The sequence below is a fragment of the Phocoena phocoena genome, chromosome 18 (assembly GCF_963924675.1).
Source record: "Phocoena phocoena chromosome 18, mPhoPho1.1, whole genome shotgun sequence".
NCBI classification, from domain to species: domain Eukaryota; kingdom Metazoa; phylum Chordata; class Mammalia; order Artiodactyla; family Phocoenidae; genus Phocoena; species Phocoena phocoena.
The window spans coordinates 63275681-63294806 of NC_089236.1; the positions used below are offsets into that span (position 1 = coordinate 63275681).

The following is a 19126-nucleotide window of genomic DNA, read 5'->3' on the forward strand; positions in this document are numbered from 1 at the left end:
GGTTCTTAGAGCTTGAGTTTTTCCTCTTAAAAGGAACTTGTGGTCTCAACAGATTTTTCAGTTTTGGGGCCCTCCCTTGGCTTGGGCAAAGCATTCCTCACTGGCTTGGTGATTCACTGCCTCTGCAACTCTGCTTCAGAAATTCAACAGTGTCTCAGGTCACATCACCCCTCTCAGTAGCCCATTTGGGGAGGCTCCCATGTAATTTTCATGCTTTCACTTGTGGGACCCAAATCTTTTGGATGGGAGACGGTCGTGCCGTCCTAGACTCAAACGCTGGAAAACAAGCCAAATCCATTGCAACAGCAACTGCATTCTGGGATGCAGCTAGAGCAACTAACCTGCTTATTCCTCTCCCTCTAGATTTCCATACATGAATCAATCTTACCTACCTACTAAGGCTAGAGATCATGTCAAGTTTTCTTTGGAATACCCAGTTGAAGTCTAACTGAAATTAGAAATAAGAGCTAGCTCTTGGCCACTCTTGCACATTGGTGGGTAGGAGGGTGCAGCTCTCCCCAGAAACTCTCTTCAGAGACTCTCCCAAATCTCAACAATTCAATGTGGATGAGTTTTCTAAATGACTTCTAAGCCCCTTCTTGGAAACTGTGCAATGTGGCTTATCTAACTCTCTTTGGAATGTAGTATCTACTCTGTTCATTCCGAAGTTGAAAATGAGACAGGAAGAATCCTGTTTTAACCCTCTGTAACACTAGTGTACTGTCATTACTGCACATTACAGCACTGTTTTACGTGCTGTTAGTTCTCTAAGTCTTCAGTAGGCCCTGCTCATCCAAGCAAGTCTCTGGGAGCACCCTCTGCTAAGGCCTGGGCTCCTTGCCTGGCATTCTGTGCCACCACATCCGGAACCAGAGCCTCTGCTGCTTTGCCATTCCTCTTGCCTTGTCTCCAACTCCCCACTGAATTTCCAAGTTTAAAAACATCTGCACATAAGCCATAGGAAATTAGTGTGATGGGTTGGGCCACTTTAGGAAACCATGATTTAGTTCCTTTCTTTTTCTTCGCATCTGTTTATAGCATTCTTATGTTTTCTTGGTAGAAAATCTATTACATAACATCCATCTTCATTCCTACCTTATTACTTGATTTAATTAATATGAGACTTTAAAACCAGCTTTCTTGAGATCAGATGTTCTTTGCTTAAAGACATATTTATTTGAATTAAAAGCTAAACGTTTAATCCTTAGAACTTAAATTTCAGTTGTCAAAGTAGTTGAAATAACAAAAATTACTGGGAACTATCTGAATGTTCCAAAACTGATCTCAATTCTTATGTAATATTATTTGTGTAACAAAATGACCATCAGAATATTACAGCAACATGGTAAATACCTTCATATTTAAAACGTAAAAGTAATTAAATGATGTATTAAAGTAACAATTCTACGATACACTATTAAATGAAAAAATAGGTGAGTGGGTAATGAATACCAGTTATCTTTTTGTCAGAATTGTTTTCTTGTTTAGTCTTCTATTTTCTAATTTTGTTAACATCATATACAATGAGAATGAAAAATGATTTAGAATCATGTAATCTTTCCAATCAGTATCTCACATACTGCATAGGTAATTGAAAGCTTAAATGCTTTGGAGACCAAACTCTGCAAAAAAAAAAAAAAAAAAAAAAAAAACCTACGGTGTAATAAGGAATTTAGTATTATATAGTAAATATGGACATTGGTTAGTCATTGGTAAGGTGAATGGGTCATTGTCTCTAAATATATTAAAAACATATTTTCACCTAAATGGGACAAAAAAAATCTCTGCAGAGTATGCATTACTCATCTAAATGAGAAGGATGTAAAATTGATGATTCCTGCTAGCTTTAAAGAATTGATTAAGGGAGATAATGTTTAATTACCACTAATTATATCAGTGAGCAGAATGATGTACAGGTCAATGGAAAAACTTCACTACATTCATATTAAAAAGACATTAATTCATGACATTAAACATTTGATAATAAAGTACTTTATGTAAATATTGAAAAAGACTCGTTAAATTTTAATAAAGGTTTGGACAACGAAAGGAAGCTGATATTTAACTTTCACCCCTTTGTAGAATTTCATTCCCCAGAGATAATGGAAAATGACTCATCAGATAAAGAAGTAAAAATTCCCCAGTCTTCCTCAGAAAAGCTGTTATATGCTCCTTTGAAAACTACAACTTTGGATATTCATTTCATTTAGCAAGTCAAAAAACATTATTTGAACATAACTGTGTCCTGTGGCTTTCCATTGGTGACTATAAATGTCTAATATGTATAAAATCATTGTGCAGAAAGACACGTTGGAACTTAACACACCCATATTTATGTAAGACTAAATGATTTCCAGAGGAAAAAAATCAAACTTTTCTAATACAGTATTTTTCAGTGTATACGTTGCTCAAATATTGTCTTCTTCCTGAAGCTATTTAACAACATTTAACAAATTTCTGTAAAAGCAAAGGGAAGCTTCAATGCAACTTAATGAAAGTATAAAATTACCAATTTTAAATAGGAAATGGGAAGAGATTATGGAAGGCAATTCTAAATGAATAAATGATATATCAATGGTAGCCAATAAGCTAATAAAGAGACATAAGAAAATTTATGGATTTTTGAGAAATGGTCGTAATACTTTACAATATTGTCTGTATGTCTACATTTTTTTTAATTAAAAATTTTTTCACCCCACAATTAGCAAATGGGTTCCATATTAGTTCAACTGGAAATTTTCTTCCTAGAGTTGCCTTTCCGTACATATACTTTTAATCAAAAGAGAAAACGTAATTTAAAAGAGAAACTTATTCACTGGTGAAAGGAAACCAAAGGAGTAAGGCAATCAAAGACAATACTTTTATCATCCCTTTTGTGTAGGGTATGGTAAAGTTACTGATTCAGATGGGGGATTTGGAAGGGAAATAATAACGGTTAGATGGAAAATCCCTCTAACCAGTCAAATGCGATTGTGAACACATTATAAAAGGAAAACAGCATATGATCAAATATTACATAAAACATTAGACAACATAGTGTATATATCAAGTAAAGTTGTGCGTGTGCAAGCACACATCCTCATGAGACATTTATTGTTGCAGTGTTGTAAATGGTGTAGAGATGTGTGTGTGTATATATATATACACACACACAAATAAAAGTACCTCTTGAGGCTTTACTGTATGTACAGTATTTGTAGTCAGGTATTTCCCAAATTTATAGTTTTTAATACAATAAACATAACAAGGAGTAAGGAAAGAAAAATGCTTGCCTATCTTTCAGGGGAGGAGAAGCAGAACTTCCCTGCCCTTTTCCTTCCACTGCCTTTTTTTCTTTAGGTCCTTCTGCTGCCATGGAGCATGGAGATGCTTTATAGCATTTGATTTATATTTGGTTTCTAGTGTTTCACAAGTGCATTAGAACTAGAACTGGAGCCAGAATCTTATTAGTGGAGATGCTCTGCAGTGAAATGTCAACACGGGGCATTTGTGTTTTACTTTTACTGCTTTAATGGATACTGCATTTTGTGACAGCATGATCTATTTGTGAATAATGTGACATTTGGGGGAAGTTTTAAAATTGATCTTTATTCAATTGATATTAATGTTGGGTTAAGACCTGATGTAATAAAGAAAATAGATGTGTCATTCTCTATCTGTCTTTTAGAGGGAAGGAGTTTGGGCCAGGAGGCCAACAAAGTTGGGAAGGAGCTTCCTATTAGCATTAATGCCATGTGTTTTACCTCATCTATTTTTCAGAGTATACTTAACATGATCATTTGAACAGAATGACTGGCAGATAACAGTCAAATACAGCTTAGGCAGTAGCAAGTCATAGACTGAGAAAAAACACCTTAGGGGGAAGGAACTAGGGTCCATTACCTTACAAATGATCACAATGTGTATTTCATTCAAACATGTTTCACACGGTGTACAACCTTAAGTTAATGGAATAATGTAAGTATGCTTTCTACAGAACCTCAGGGGGAAAAATGGGCTAAACAGAGAATTAGTCCGTATCATCCCTTTCTCATGTGCTCATTAGTATATCTTGAGTATACTAAGCCCTGGATAAAGCTATTGTCTTATCCCAGGATTCCTGTCCTACCACTTCCATCCTGTCCAGCTATCAGTGGGGGACCCAATATATTATACCTTAGCATAAAGATGCACTACCTGGGTTTGAACTTTTTATCTGAGAGTAGCCACTTTAACTTATTATGAAGGAATTTAAGGTCTCTCTCCATTGTACAGAAAAATGAAAATAAGAGACAGGATTAGAGACGTAAAACAGAATACAAGGAAACAAACTTACGAAAGTCCTGTGAGATAAGTTAACCCTTGGATATTGTTTAAAACATTTACATACTAACACAGAAATACAAGCTCTTTGCAGCACAGAGGATGCATTCTTAAGTTGCACCAACACACTTTACACTCACAGTACAGACTTGCTTCCTGTCATTCAGCTGGGAAGGTCAACTTAACATCATAAGGCATAAGTTCTTTCCTTCATTCTCTCCAACACAGTATTTCTTTGTACCATTTTTCCTCTCATTTTGTATTTGAGAATAAGAAAAATGGTGTTTCCAAGGAATATTCCCTTCTTAGATCAATTCTTTTTGTTTCCTGTCTTCCATGAAGTATAACATTTAGAGGATGGAAAGTAGGGAATTCATCTTTGAAGTCAGATAATACTTCAAATGCTAGCTGTGTTATATTGGATGTTATGGAATCTCCTCATTCATACACGGGGATGAAGGTCTTATCACATAGTGATAAATCTTTACCGTGTATCTTAAGGGATACTTTCTAGCTTAGGTTCATCTAAAAAAAGGTTTTCCTCTATTTTCTGCCAAATGACTTACAAAAATGTTAAAGAGGACAACCAATGATTTAGTTAAATGGCTAGTAGCTGAATTTGTCTTTGGGTGTTGAAAATATCCATTCATTAATTAGGGCCAATTATTTGATTTGTTGGGATAATATTTAAATGCACTATCAACCATATAACCTTTTCTAGCATATTTAATAACTAATACTCTAATAAGCCTGTTTTCTAAGTTTCTTACAGAAATAGATGTATCTTTCCTACTATGTTCTGTTTTGTATACTAATATAACCTTCAAATGATCAGTTTAGTTCAGAGAAAACATATACTATTAACAAGAAAAATAATAAAATGAAATATTTGGCATAACAGAATGGCTATAGAATTAATTTTTAAAGATTATATATTATGTACTGTTATAAACTAACTTTCATGAGATAACCCAAAGGCAACAAGATAGAGCTCTGAAAGAGGTAAAACATAGAGATGAGCCCAGCATTTGATACAGTATTTTACCTCAAGGTCTTTGCCAGTGACTGTGGATTAGCTGCATAGAAGCCAAGGAGAATAGGGTAAAAATTAAGAATGGGATCTCAGAGACTGAGAAGCTAAGCAGAGTTTTAAAGTTCTTCATGGTTGTGAGGGACACAAATTAGACACAGATGTAGGATCGGTAGAGCGTTAGACCCTGGAAGTAATAATCTACATTATCCAGAGAGACCTGCTTTCATAAAGAACCATTTTACTTAATGACAGGTTGGATGAGGGTCAATTGCCCCACCCTAACTGTGGCAGACACACTCTAAGCTGCCTCGCTGGTGCTCGTCTTTGTGTAATCTTCTCCCTTTGAAGGTAGACAGGACCTGTGACTTGCTTCAAACAAAGTGGTGACAGCGATGTAATGTCACCCCTATGACTATGCTGTGTTACATAAGAATCCATCTTGACAGCCTACCCACCCCAGGGCATCTCCGCACTGGTTTCAGGGAGGAAGCGAGCATGTTGGTTAGAAATTGCAGGTGGCCTTTAAGAGTTGGGCACAGTGCCTAGGTTCACCACATCCTTCAGATGCCCTGTTGCCCTCCTCAGTTTTCCCCCATACACCTGAAGATAACCCACGGTTCTGTGATTGCTGTTGGTTTTCCCCATCTCACTTCCAGTTTGTTTTTTGGAGGGGAATACCTTCACACCTAATTACCTAATTTTTTTGTAAATGTTTCTCTGGTTCTTTGGGTTTGCTCTTGAGCATGGCTGTACACACACACTACAACCAAACATATACAATACCACAAAATAATGTCAAATTCTCAAGGATAGGACATATTATATGAATACGGCATAAATAAGGTAGAAATTGGTAACAAAAAGTAGGAAAAATATTTATCTTCTAATTGTATAAGTTCTCATTATATAAGTTAACTTATATAATTCTAATTATCCTGTAGGTTAAATGAGAAATCAAAGAAAATTAAACAATATTTTGAATTGAACGACAATAAGAACATGTGGGACACAGCTATAGCTGTGCTCAGGGGAAAGTGTGTAGCTTTAAATGCATACACTAATGAAGAAGAAAGGTTAGGAATCAATCTGCACCTAGAAAAGCTTTAGAATACCTGCAAATGCAAAAAAGCAAGTAAAAAAATAAAAGCAGAAATTTATAAAACAGAAGTATGTTCAATTGAAAGAGAAAATAATTGCTTCTTTGTGGGAAGAATAAAACTGAGCCCCTGACAAGAATTAATGAGAGACAGAAGGTACAAATTATTAATATCATGAGAAAAATGAGACATTATTGTATATTTTATATTTGCCCATAAGTGAACCACATGACTCCATTTTTGCCAATAGATTTGAAAACTTTGAAGTGAACAAATGCCTAGAAAAATTCAACATAGCAAACTTAGAATAGTATAACTGAATAGTCTACATTCTGTTATTGAAATTGAATTGGTAATAAAAAAAAAAAATATCCCCACAGAGAAGACTACAGGCTTAGCAGCTTCAATAATGAAGTCTTCCAAATACTTATGGGAGAAGTAACACTGAGGACAGTTCTTTAAGGAGATAGGACAAAAAAGGAAATTTTCGGGCTTTCCTGATGGTGCAGTGGTTGAGAGTCCGCCTGCCTATGCAGGGGACGCGGGTTTGTGCCCCGGTCCGGGAAGATCCCACATACCGCGGAGCAGCTGGGCCCGTGAGCCATGGCCGCTGAGCCTGCGCGTCCGGAGCCTGTGCTCCACAGCAGTGAGAGGCCTGCGCACCGCAAAAAAAAAAAAGAAAATTTCCAACTTAAAAAATAAGAACAGCATAAACTTAACACTAGAAGTTAACATGTTACATAATAGTTAAAATTCAAAAGTTTCCTATTGAAATCAGGAACAAACTAAGGCAGACCACCATGTCTTCCTTGATCTTGTGTCAGCTACAGTTTCAAAATTTGCTCACTTTTCTGTATGAATATGATATTTCAATTTGAAAAGTTAAAAATATGGTTCATGTCACTTTCAGCCTTAGACACCCTGTGCCTAGCAATATTTCTGTCCTTAAGACTGAATTAGTCGGCAAATTATGTGGGTGAGGTGAAAAAACCAAATGCTTTGGACCTTCCTCTCATATTTTAGATACCATATTTAAACCCCTTTAACTCTTAGAAGTAACTGATCATTGTATAAGCTAATGAGAGATAACTTTCCCCAAAGTAGTTGGGGACTACCATGCATAAAATATCTTTGGGTATGTGTCTTTTTCCAGTCTTGCTAGCAGAAAGCATGTACTTTTAACATCAGCGTATGAACACTTGGAACATACTGCTTTTAGAAAAAATTACCCTCTTGATATTTTTCTATCAAATCTGTTCATGATATCAGCATTATCTGCTGTCTATAATAATGGTACAGACATAATTAGTTTGATATTCATTTCATCTAAGGCCACTGAAGAGGTGTTAGATGACCAAACCAATGCAATTTGTCAGGATCCTATTGCTAAGCTATTCTTAGAGTAAGTGGTCTCTGGTAAGGGTGGGGTGGAGAACAAAGGAATATTTTGATTGAATTGATGTTGCCTCAGTTCCACCTCAAGACAATTCTATCACCAGTTAGCCCATGGGAAGAAATTTTTAGGTTTGCTCTATTTGGTGGATATTTGAATGGTAATAGAAATTCTATTGCCAGAAAATGATTTCTCTTTGGCAGTGAACCAATCTGTTATCTATGTTTCTTACTTGTAATTCCTCAGAAAGTGTATACAGTTCAGTGCCTTTTATACTTGTTATAATTCCTTTAATAGAGAGCCAACATTTTCACATAATCCAGATCTATTTGTTCCTCAGTGGTTACTGAATAGTTATCTATTTCCAGTTTGCTTATTAATTTTATTTTAGTTCCAAAACACATCCATATGTTCTGATAACGCATTTGCACACATACAAACCAGGGTCAAAAAGACATCCAATTCTGGAGACGTGATTATTTTGAAATAAATATGCCTTAACAGAGGATTTGTTCCACTTAGGGTTGTATTTTAATAGGTTGCTGAACATTTTGGTAGTAGATGTTAACATTACACTTACCCAAACTTACGTATGGGGTAACAACCCATCCTTTGTAGACTGCTTTTAGATAAATAGCAAAAATAAGTTGAGACTAATGACTGTTTTAAGTCTTTTTGGTTGGGGAAATATGCTTCTTACAGTAAAAATAAGAAATGTTAAGAAATTTTATTTGATACACATGTTTATTCAATCATTCTTCTCATTCGCCCAATGCTTTCAGTAATAGACATGGTAACGAGTATCCATATAAACAAGAGACTAGATTTTCATCTCTCCCTTTTCAATCTAGATATTAGCCCTACTAAGAGTAATATTAAAAGTCAGTTTACCAAAAGATAGCACTAATTAACAAAAAGAATGCAGGAAATTCCTTATGTTGAAACTATAGATTTTTCATATTGCTGTAAACAGTTACAACAAATTGGTCAACTAGAATTACTGAGTAACCGGTACCTCATTAAATTTAACAATCATATTTCTGAAAATCTATAATTTGGACACAGGAAAACCTGTCAAAAATTGCCCATTTTAAACTTATAAGTGCCTTCGGAAAGTTTTACAAAAATAACAAATATCAGCGATCACAGGGCAGAGGTAAATCCTGTATATGTACCACCTATCAGATATGTGTTTACTGATATGTATTTACCCTGTATTTATTTACATATTACAATAAAGATATGTATTTACCCTGTATTCTCACACAGCACAAAATTTCTGATACCTCCCAACTTGTGTTTTCAACACACGGAAAGTTTTTCTTCAAGACTAGTAGATCTCAGGCTCTTGTGTTTGTTCAAATTATCTCTGGGCTTGAGAAATATACAAGCTGTGCTCTCTGAAGTAGTCTGGGTCTGAAGCAAGAATCTCAGAAATAAACTAGTAGATGCTATGGGCTGAATGATGAGAAACAGTGTACTTGTCCAGTTATCATTCTGCTAAATATAACTGGAAATTATTTTATTACTGCCTATTTGAAAATTACACTTAAGGTTAATTTTTCCAATATCTTACCTTACAATTTACAAAAGTATCTTTTCCTATTAATCACACTAGTAAAATTATATTTTTTCCTCATTAATTTACCGAGGCTCCTTTGGCAAAAATCATTTGAATTATACATCAGTGAGTCTCTTGCACTGATTTATACATCCTTTCATGATTACCACACTCCTGATTACTGTAGCTTTACAGAAAGTCTGAAATCAGGAAGTATGAGTCCACCAACTTCGGTCTTCTGGGTTTTCTTTCACCCAGACTTTGGATGTGGCTAGGTACTTTGCACTTTCATGTAAGTCCTAGAATTATCTCAATTTTTACAGAAAGAAAGCGTTCTAGGATGTGAATTGCACTGATTTTATAGACCAATTTGGGGAGAAATCTTAACAACATTGATGCTTACATTCCACGAACATAGTATATCTTTCCTTTTATTTCAAACTTCTAAAAAAATGGCACTTTTTTTTCTTTGTAGCTCTCAATTGACAGCATTTTTATGCCTTTTTTGTTTTGGTAACTTTGTTCAAAATGGCTCTCAATTGTAGTGCTGAAAACTGCCCACTGTTCCTATGTACAAGAAGGCTCTGATATACCTTATGGTGAAAAATGTGTGTGTTTGATAAGCTTTATTCAAGCTTGAGTTATAATGCTGTTGGCTATGAGTTCAGTGTTAATGAATCTAGTAAATACAATGTCTATAAACAAACATATACACAACAAGGTTATATATTAATCATTTGATGAAAATGTTTTGAACAGAGGCTCACAGGAACCTGATTCTGTATTTCCCCTACGAGCAGTGGTTCAATACCTGCTAATTCAGTGTTTTCTGTGACTTAATAGAACACAGCTACCCTGAATAACAGAATTCAATTGTAGGCTAATACACATGAAGAATTTGATATTCATTCATTAGTGATGAACATATTTATGAAGAACTTATCAGGTGCTATCAACTCTGACCATCAGGAATCCATCAGAGAAGCATAGCCCTGGCCACATCCTTAATTTTTTCAGACGTGGTCTAACAAAGGTTACTCTAAAAGGCCTTAATTTTAAGATATAATGATAATATACTCATGTCTTCATATAACAGTAACATGAAAAAATAACGAAAATGGAATCATTTTCAGACAAGGTAATAAAAAAACTAATCCTTAAGGATCTGTGCATGAAGATCTAGGCAATGACAGTGTAATGCCCAGGGTAGTCATTGTAAAATTGGGTTGCTAATACTTCATTACAACAGAAATTGTTGTGTATACTCCAATTACCTCTATTTTAAGAAAACATGCATAATATAATAAACTTATCTACAATTTTGTAAAGTAACTTTTATGGTTGAGATGAATTATTTTTCGTCAGATAGCTTCATGGGAACATAATGCCCTAGTGGCCAAAAAGAAACTCATAAATTCTGTTTTCAACCGTAATTTACTCTGAATATGACCATATAGCCATTAAATATTTATTCAACTTTAGTTCCATTTCAAAATTAAAAATGTAATTTTATGTCCTTCACTGAGGACACTGAATAATAGCTGTATTTTCTTTGGCTCAGCTGGACTAATATGCTTAAGGTTCTTTGTCAACTTTAAGAAACAAGTATGAAAACAACACCCTTGTGAAAACGATTTATTTTCTTAAACAATTCAGTGAAACTATTTACATTGTTATGTCTCTGAAATAAATGATTACCCTCATTATGAAGCATAGTTACGATAAATTGCTATCTACTCTGAGCCATTGAAAATAAAACCATAAACTGACCCCCTGCATTCAAATGACCTCGTTTACTTGCTTTTTTTGAAAGCTAGGTTATGTTGATATTTCACTGAGCTGCATATTAGCTTCAACTAGGGTCACTAATTTGTGACTTTAACCTGTCCTTTTTTGTCAATGTGTATATAGACTTTGCATACTTTTTAAAAATGAGGGAATTTTGCCTGCTATTAAGAATAACATGTTAAAGTTCCGATTTAATCAGCCTTAGAATTAATAACATTGCCCTGAGAATAAGGTCCAAAATTTTAGCAAGACTATTGAAGCTTTTTATAGTTAAAATGCTTCTCATCATTCTGGACTCTTACCTTCCTGCTCCCCATTTTCTGTAATCTTCCTGTCACAATGAATTGTCATTCGATTACTCTTATTTCACAACTGTATCTTTATCTCCCCAATTTTTTCTTTTTTTATATCCATGTGTATTATACCCTAATTTCAGGCAATATAATATTCCTTCATATCTTTTCCTCAGAGAATAGGTTTCCTTTTTTATGTGCTTTTGTAGCACTCAATATTTTGCCCATTGCAACACTTACTTCATTCTATTACGTTTGACAACCAATTTATTTTTTTGCCCCATTAAACTGGTAGTTTCGTGAGATCAAACACCATTTTCAGGTTTTTTCCACTTGGCACAGTGCATGATATATATTCAATATCATTTATTTTCTTGTTAAATGAAATACTGAAAAATACTCTAAATGTGGATATTGGGTGTCATGTCACATAGCTGAGAACCAGAATTAAAGTCAGTGGAAGATAAAAGTGGAAGTATGCTTAATGCCAAGCTTTACTCAGTTCAGTTATTCTAGGTCTAGTTCAACTTTAACATGTACATTTGTCTTGCGATTTCTTTTGAAGATAATGTAGTAAAGTATAAGATTCTCTCGGTCTATATATTCATAGTGGAATAGAATTGTATGCATGTTATTATCCTATGATATTATTAAAAGCCCTGAATAAGAATGTATCTAAAGTTTCAAGTTATCTCGAACACTGGAAGTAGGATGAAAGGTGTGAGGAAAATTAAATGTGCAATTATGATCATGTGAGGGCTTGTATACACTATTTTTAAAGGCATTTAAATGTTACAGGTAGAAAATCACTACAGTAGAGATATACACAGAAATTTCAAATTATAAGAGGCAAAGAAGGCAATTTCAGTGTAAACCTCGTTAATGCAGGTGGGAAAAGCAAGATAATTAGGCAACAAAAAACCAATATACTGTTAATAGGAACATTAGAAGATTTAGGAATAAGACCAAATATATCAATTATATAAACCAATGTCATTGGTTTATATAACTGATATAGAGTTTATATAATTATAGAATGGTATCTATAACACATCTTCAAGAAAAAATGTATAATGGGCATAAAACCTTTTTTTGTAAAGAAAAAAGCTTGTGAGTGTGTTTATAAATACACAAGTATATTACTCTGAGCATGGAAAAGTACAGGGATGCTCTGCACCAAATGAAATATGAGTATCTATGACCACCGGAATTTCATGGTGGTGTTTGTGTGTACTTCTACCTTTTTTTATCTTACAAACTTTTAAACGTTGGAGAATTAAGCCTTAATTTTAAAAGGCATAATCACCTCTTCTGTAACACAGATTAATGCTTTTATATATTTTGTTGCATACATGGATGTATTAAAAGATGTATATAAAAGCTAAAAACTGATTCTTCAAATGGGGAATATATTTTAACACATGTAGTTGAAGTTTAATAAAGCCCAAGATTTGAAAGAGGCATATATTTCAGTTGGCAATAGAGGTCACTCTCACAACTCCCTTCAACTCTATTGTTGTACCTGAAAAGCAGCATTGACAATATGTAAATGCCAGGGCATGGCTTTGTTCTAATAAAACTTTATTTACAAAAACAAATGTTGAATTGACTTTGGGCAATAGTTCGTTGATCCTTCCTTTAGCCATTTCATTAATTATTCAAGCTTTAGAGTATATTTTAAAATCAGGTATTTGTACTCCAACTTGATTCTTCTTTTTAAAAACTATTTTGGCTATTTGAGTGCTTTATTCATATAAAATTTACTGTAAGCATATCTATACATAGAATACAGCTGAGGTTATGTTTATGTAAAGATCATTTTGGCTAGAATTGACATATTTACCCAGTGAACTTCCTTTATTTAATTACAGTTAAAAGAAATTTTGATAAATTCCTTGTCTTAAAGACAATTGTGTATTCTGCAAATAAGGATATTCTTAATTTTTTTCCAGTCCAAGTGATTTTATTTTTCTTTCCTTATTGAATTTGGTAGAATTTTCAGCGTGGTATCAGATAGGACTGGTACGGGCAAATATTCTTGCCTGACTACCAATCATAGGGAGAATGCATTCAGTCTTTAACCATTAGGTGTGAATTTGCCATGGATTGTTTTTTTAAATGTCCCTTAATAGTTTAAGGAAGACTTTCTATGTCTAGTTTGCTGATAGTTTATCATGAATGAGTCTTGAATATTACAGTGTGTTGTTATTTTTTGCATCTATTGGTATAATATGCTTTTCTCTTGTCTGATATTATGGCATTACCTTGATTTTCAAAGGTTGAACAGGACTTGGTTCTCATTATTCTTATGTGTTGCTGGATTTGAGTTGCTAACATTTTGGTGAGGATTTTCATGCCTTTGTCCATAAAGTATATTGGTGTGAAATTTTATTTTCTCTCTTTTTATGATTTTATGGTAGCCTCATAAAATAGAATTCTGTCTTCTAATTTCTGGAAGAGACTGTCTAGAATTCGTTTCTTCCTTAAATATTTGGTAGAATGAACCAGCAAAATGATGTGGGCATGAAATTAGATCTCTTTTTTAGAATTTTTTTTTTTTTTTTTTTTTTTTTTTTTTTTACTATTTTTCAATGGCATTGCTTATCTGTTTCTTCTGAGTCTTGCCGATTTGTTTCCTTTAAGGAATTGTCAGTTTCATCTCAGTTATATTTATGGGCATAGAGTGATTCATAATAATCTGTTATTCTTTAATTTCTATATGGTGAGTAGTGATATCCACTTATTTGTCAATATCCACAACTGCATCTTCCCTTCTTCCTTTTACTGTATGGTCAAACCAGCTGGAGGTTTATCAATTTCAATTATCAATTGACTGATTTTGAAGAATCTTATATTTCAATGATTTGTTTCTATTTTTGTTTTTAATTTTATTGATTTCTCCTCTTTATTTTTCCCTTCATTCTTCTTGGTTTAGGCACAGTTTGCCCTTCCTTTGCAAGTTTCTTAATCTAAAATTACTGGTTTTTGTTTTGTAACATAAGCTTTCAATGTTAAAGTCTCACTAAGCAGTTTAGCTGTAAACTAGATTTTTGTTAGTTTTAACAGCTTTTTCTATTCCTTTCTCTCCCAGCTCTACTGAGATATGATTGACATGCAATATTGTGTAAGTTGAAGGTGTACAGTGTGATGATCTTATACATGTATATATTGTGAAATGATTACCGCAAGAAGATTAGTTAACATACCATTACCTCACACAGTTAAACATTATTTTTAAGTAGGAAATTTTAAGATCTACTCTTTTAGCAATGTTCAAAAATACAATACATTATTATTAACTATAGACACCATGTTGTACATTAGATCCCCAGAATTTATTCATCTTATAATTGGACGTTTATATTCTTTGACCAGCATCACCCATTTCCTCCACTTCTAACCCCCTGCCCCTGGCAATCACCAATCTCTTCTGAGTTTTTTTTTTTTTTAGATTCCACATATAAGTGAAATAAATCATATGTTAACCTTTTTTCTTTCTTATTGTACACTTTTGCCAAACCACTCCCTATTTCTTCCACCCCTGAGCCCCTAGCAACCACTTTTCTACTTTGTCTGAGCTTGCCTTTTTTTTTTAATTTAAGATTGCAAATCTAAATAATACCACGCAGTATTTGTCTTTCTCTGTTTTATTTAACTTAGCATAATGCCCTCAAGGTCCATCCATGTTGCCACAAATGACAGGATTTCCTTCTTTCCTATGGTTAAATTATAATCCATTTTGTGTATATATATGTGTGTGTGTGTGTGTATATATATATATATATATACCACATTTATTCATCTGTCAATGGTCATTTGGGTTGATTCCATACTTTAGCTATTATGAATAATGCACATGGGGCTGCAGATACCTTTTCAAGTTAGTGATTTCTTTCTTTTTTTTTTGTATGGATACCCAGAAGTAGCATTGCTGAGTCATGCAGTAGTCCTGTTTTTAATTTCTTGAGAAACCTCCACACTGTTTCCATAGTGGCTGTACCAATTTACATTCCTACCAGCAGTGTACTAAGGGTTGCTTTTTCTCTACATCCTTGCGGACACTTGTTATCTCTTATCTTTTTGATGATAGCCATTCTAACAGTTGTGGAGTGATTCCTCATTGTGCATTTGATTTGCATTTCTCTGATTAGTGACATTGAGCACTTTTTCATGTACCTGTTACCCATTTGAATATCTACTTTGGAAAAATGTCTACTCATGTCTACATTTTTCTTTGGAAAAATGTCTACAAAAATGTCTGCCCATCTTTTAATTTGTTTGTTGATTGCTGTTGAGTCCTATGTGTTCCTTATATATTGTGGATATTAACCCTTCATCAGATATATGATTTGTAAATATTTTCTTTCATTCCAGAAGTTGCCTTTTCATTTTTTTAATCATTTCTTTACCATGCAAAAGTTTTTAGTTTGATGTATTCACAACAGTGTTTATTCAGTAGAAAATAATTCCAAATTTCTCTTGAAACTTCATTTTGATTACTTAGATATGTTATAATTTTTCTTTTGTGATTTTTCATATTTCAGTTTTTTCAGTTACTGCTTTTATAGTCAGAAAACAAACTTTGTACATCTTCAGTTTTCTATAAAAATAAGATTTATTTGTTTTGCCGAGGAGATGGTCTATCTTAAAAAATCTTCCATGTACCTTTGAAAAGAATGTGGACTCAGCTGAGGGTGGAGTGTTGCATAAGTGTCACTTAGGTCCAATTAACTGATTGTGCTGTTCAACTTTTCTACATCCTTGTTGATTTTGTCTACCTTTTCTATGAATTAGTATTGAAGACTCCAACTATAATTGTGAATTTGTTTCTCTTTTAATTCTATTAGTTTTTTTCTGCTGTGTTTTTGCAGCTCTAGTGTTAGGTACAAATATAAAAATGTTTTGTGTCCTTGGTGACCTAACCCTTTCATCAGTTTTAAATGTCCCACTTTATCTCTGGTCATTTGCCTTTTTTGTATGCTATTAATAGAGCCATTCCAGCTTTCCTTGATTTTTGTTAGTGTGGTGACTAGGACTTCATGCAAAGATTTAAAGGGTCCCTTCCTTCTGCTTCCTCCTCTCCATGATCCTTCTTCCCCCTCTGTGGTTTCCCAGTGTTCTCATTCCTTTTGTTCGTTTTTAGAAGTTGGGACTTCAGCCTCTGCACTATATTGCACAATCCCCACAAAGTGGCCCAACATGGGCAAAGAGATGAGAGAAAAGTAGGTGCAGGGCTGATTCAGCCACCACCACCAGTTCTACCTCTGCATCAGGGGTGTGGTGTTGCTACTGGAGCTTACTTTTTGTAGGGCAGGGAGAATTGAACACTCCACCCTGCACAAGTGGGTGAGAAAAGGGGAGGCAGGCCATTTGATTGCTGGTGCTGAACGGGTGTAAGATGGGGAGTGTCAAAAGACTCTTCTCTGAAGGACCGTTGCTGTTGTTCGCATTTGGTACCAGCCAGGGAAAGGGGGAAGAGGGGAGAGCTGCTGCTTCACTGCTGCCACTCACCTGGGCCAGAGCAGGGAAATTCCAAGAAGGTCTGTCCTTCAGGGGGTCCCCTCCTGATTCTCTAACTAGAAGGAGTGCTTTTCTCCAGGAGCTTTTTCTAACTTAGACTTCTAGGTTTGGGCTTACTTAGCGTCCCAGCTGTGGGTTTTTTCAAGGTCTCTACTAAAGAATATAAAAATTATTCTAATTTAAAAATTCATTCATTAATACTGGAGTCCTTATACATTTGGAATTTGTTTTGTATATACTGGGTTGTAGGGTTATTTTGTTCAAATCATATAGTAAATTGCCAAGTTCCATTCATTAAATAATCCATTATTTCCTCTCTGAATTGAAATACTTCTATTGCTGTATATCTGACTCCCTTTCTGTTCTCTATTCTGTTGTAATTTTCTATTTGTCAACTGTGTTCCTATGTCAAACTGTCTTAATTACAGTAGCTTTATTTGTTTACACATCTGTTTCTAGATTCCCATTTCTCTTAGATTTAAGTTCTTACAGGGAAGGAGTCATCTCATCTCTTTTGTCCTAGCTTATCATATTGCTGACACATAGGTATTATCACTAAATTATTGTCTAATTTTATTGACTTGAAACTCTAATGCTCTAAAACTTCTGTTCCATTTGGCTAAATGCTTCAAAAATGTATTCAACACCATAAGTATTTATGGAATATCTGCTATATGTAACAGTTTGTATTAAGAACTGTAAAGAATGCAAAAAAGATTTTGTTCTTAAAGAACTTCCAAGCTAGTGTGGTAAGCATAAGTTCATGTAAATAATAGTAAATAAAGTGTGATGTAAGACACTATGGAAAGTGATTTGTAAGAAACATATGTCAAAGGGAGAAACAATAATACAGTTTTTTCTCGATCTCTGAAAAAAATTTATAGAAGGTATAGATACTTTCTATTGCCATTTTGACTCATTAACTACACAAGTGAATATAAAATAATGTAGATAAATCTTCTGAAGCCTAACCCCTACAGACCTTTTGAGTCTTTGTGCTTTGTGGGACACAGGAGTTTGCCTAAATTAGGGTAGAATTTTGTGTTTCACTCTCTGTTTGCTTGCTTTCCAAAAGAACCATAGTTTGGATGGGTGATTTTTAGTACTGTCCTTTTAACTGCATTTCTCATTCAGCTTTCTAATTAGTAAGCGTTCCTACCCAAACCTAGCTTCACACAAGTAACTTACAGTTACATCCCCTGAATGATACTGTTTGCCAACTGCAGACCTTTTCTGATTCCGTGGCAAACCCACATGGTAACTGTGATTCAGTAAGGGTGTGGTTGGGGAGGAGGAATCTCTTCTGTGTCCACAGTCATGGGTTACAGCAATAGAAAAGGAGTCCATGAAGGGAAAGTGATGGAACCATTTAACTCTAGTGACAGAAGTATGTTGATTATACCATAAAAGATATTTTAATACTTGATGAGGTGTAATGGATATTCCCTTAATATTTCTCGGAAATGTGGACATTTGTCAGGTACTTCTCATTAGATAGTAACTAATGATGGAAATTGTACATCATAGGAAGAAGATGTGAAAATACCTTTGGTATCATGCATTGATTTTCTTAATAGGAAGACCTCACATGAAAATTCTGAACTCAGTTCTTTGATTTAAATCCTGTTCTGAGCAAATCACAAAACTAAACTCCTTTTAAAAATATACTGAATATATATTTTCTAAAATGTTAACATTTGCATAGCTAACCTAGTCCTGACCTGTACTATGCATGCTTATAATTCATGGTCTTGTTCTCTATTTGATGAAGAAAGAGGTGTTTTAGCTCCACTGGCTTATGTATGGTTGGTGTGCATCTTTGTTGCATGTTCAAAGTACTGCTTTTTAAAAACATTTATTTTTGCCTTCAAAAGGCAAACATACTCTTGTGGTCTCCCTGGGAAACTTGGGAGCTGACCTCTCATTTGACAGAGCACCCATAGAAACAATTTAGAACCCAATTCCCTGGAGCCTCAGTGCTGTAAGACAAATGTGTGACTTCTGCTGAAGTATCTTTTTGTACAGAGCGATGCCAGGGTGACTGAATCTACTGTGCTTTGCCAAAGGGGACATTTTGGGGAGAAATAAAACATGTTGTGTGGGCATGTTTGGCTTTACATTTAAACTAAGTTTAGAATG

General features: G+C 34.4%; 1 protein-coding gene across 1 annotated transcript in view; it reads left to right on the forward strand.

Moving 5' to 3' along the window:
* The window catches only part of GPC5 (glypican 5), a 1362542-nt gene that overhangs the window by 753007 nt on the left and 590409 nt on the right, over positions 1-19126 (forward strand). The window lies entirely within an intron of this gene.